Source organism: Antennarius striatus, chromosome 13 (genome assembly GCF_040054535.1).
Source record: "Antennarius striatus isolate MH-2024 chromosome 13, ASM4005453v1, whole genome shotgun sequence".
Lineage (NCBI taxonomy): Eukaryota > Metazoa > Chordata > Actinopteri > Lophiiformes > Antennariidae > Antennarius > Antennarius striatus.
In genome coordinates, this window is record NC_090788.1 from 5,269,488 (window position 1) to 5,272,411 (window position 2,924).

The window sequence follows — 2,924 nt, forward strand, 5'->3', positions numbered from 1 at the left end:
TGTGTCCACAGGCATCCAGGGAGGAATTCATGCGTTTTTTTTCCAAAGTTCTGTAAATCTAAAAAAGCAATAAATTCCAAAAAGAAAACATAACAGAGTGGAATCTAAGATCAAATATAACTGGATTTATTTCCAACATTCAAAAGCAGATATGGAAATCAGTTTATTTATTTGAGTTTGGTCCACCTGTTTTTCTTTTTTCTTTCAAATGTATTGCCACCTTGTCCACACACACAAATTAAGGCATATAACACTACACAATGTTCTTTGCACCCCAATGCTGTCTGGAATAACATCCACGTGAGGTGAGCATATTAAAATATATGGGAGCAACCTTTAAATAATGCATAGCATTGGGTATCAATTCAGTGTGGTCACTGTATCTCAGGTTGCTGGTACAACACAAATGTCCACAGAAAGAAGTGTGGAGGATGACGACATGGCGTCTGCCCTATATATGTGACCTTCTTCAGTCGTGTGGCAGAGCTCAGAGGATTAGGGATGTATTTGCTGAATGATGACAAAGGTCATCAGAAGTGACAGCAGGCTGTCATATCGCACAACTTTAAATCCTTTTATCTTGACTTTAGGTCAACATAGAGCCTATCAGGAAGGGCTGACACCGAGTCTCCATTCAATCCCATAAATAAAAAATATAGATTATGATCATTCAAAATCCACTGATCATCACTTTAGGCCTTAAATTGATAATTGTTTGTAAAACTTTATACATGATAACAGGATTGTCTGGCACAACATAAGGAATGACAAAATGTCCTGTCGAAATGCTGAAGCTTGTAAAAGAGGAAAATGTCCTTTATTCCCACCCTCCCTTACATTTTATGTGAGTGGTTCATCATTGGAGTCTTGCCGACAATGTTGGAACAACTATTGGATAACTTTTCAGATCCCTTAAATTTACATTGAAGAGGTCAAAGTTGAGAATTTTCCATTACTTCTACTAAAGCCATTAGCTCTGTTTAGCTGGGATCCGGTCCATTAATTCTTATTGCTAATCAGAGATATTATGCTGACGCACTAAACTAAAATGGTGACAAAGTAAACATTGAACCCGCCTGACCTGCTGGGATTGGCTTCTGTCTGTGGCCTTACTTTATTCTGTATCAGCAAAACTCTTTACATCACCCCCCCCCCACTATGAGTCACACACACTGTTAGATATAGGATGAGTAGAGCTTCGCTCCCATCAGGACCAGACCTCACGGCGCATGCGCCGCCATCCTGGAACCAGGAGTATATAAAAATTTTTTTAAAAAACGGGTAATAGATTGAATTAATGTTCAAATACAGTCGGGCTTTAAAATGAATACTTTTGTTTCGGGACATGAGCGACGCTACTTACTACAAGGAGCACTGGGCAATTAACTGCGGCTGCTGTTGTTGCTAGGCGACAGGCACATCCCCTCCAAATGTAAAGGCAAAACCAAGAAGAGATGGTGACGGTCAAAACCGGGACTTGTGTGTGGACTTGTTTGACATCTTCTTCCCTCTCCTGGGGTACACACGTGGAAATCAGTGGAAACGTTCCGGCCCACGAAATCCAGTGTTCTGGAGTCTTGAACATCCACAACTAGATTTTGGTTACGTTTGTTTGTTTGTTTGTTTGTTTTTCATCAAAAGTTAAATAATTTAATTTATTTGGATGGATGGATGGATGGATGGATGGTTTAAATGGTGGGCTTTAAGACAATAAATATTTAATTATAAGTTGATCCAGTATTTCTTTATCCAGTCCTTTAAAATATTGTCAGATCGGGGCTTTAATCGTGAATTTTTCAATGAATAAAAGTGGAAAAAATACAAAAACAAATATTTATACACTTATATTATGAATATTTATGATTTTGTGTGAATAAAAATTCACTGTCTTCATTCAGCAACAACCATAAAATGAAGCAGGTAGACGGAGGCGTTTGCCTCTGAGAGCTTTCTGTTCTCTCCTGGCCTTTCAACTGAAATCCATTTGTTTGTTTTTACACTTTTGCTTCGTTAGCGACTGAAACTCCAGTTTTGTGACAGCAGAGATACATTTTCTTTTCTAATTTTATCCCTGCTTCTCTCTCCTCTCCCTCCGTCCTCTTTCCTTCATCCTGATCTCAGTGATTCAGGTTGTTCAACCATCTGGACTCTAGTTTTTTAGAAAGCGGCAATCTGACGGACAGGCAAAACCCTCACTTTACCATTAATAGTGAATTTTTTATTTATTGTTCTGTTTTCTGAAAGAATTGTTAATCTTTCTTAGTGATTTGAAGTAAACTGAGATATTTTTTGAGGTTAAAACTTACGAAATACTTTCAACTATTTTTCAGATTCCTGCTACGATTCATCTTCTCCCTGTGTGAAGTTATCAGCATCGTGCAAAGCTTTCACAGTAGCTTCCCCACTGCCGCTCAAAATCCTATAGCTTATAAATTTATTTCCCAGTGAAATAAATTATTCAAAGTTTTATCAAAGAGGAGCGAAACGTTTGATCCTTTACTAAATGAACCAAAATGTTAATGTGTACAGATGGGCTGTGATGAAAGTCAGCTCCACTCTGACAAAATAAAATTAGTTTTTAAAGCTTAACAACATAATGAGGCACTAAATGCAGCATCCATGATCTAACAGCCCCATCCTCAGTAAACAAACCATCAAATAAGTGCATGTAAATCAGCTGTGAAATTTATGCCTCTTTTTTCACCATGTAATTGTTGCACCTTCGTCTGATCCCTCATTGTGTCCATGAAAACATGACCATTGTTCACGTTTCACACGTGCTCTCCAGAATTCGGTCTATTCAACCAAACGCTTTTGGCTGCAATCACATCAGTGCTCGACCTCTGGCTCGAGAGCGACGCGATGGAGGGACGCGGTGGAGAATAAAAGCAACAGAAGACAAGTGATGTTAAAATGAACATTTA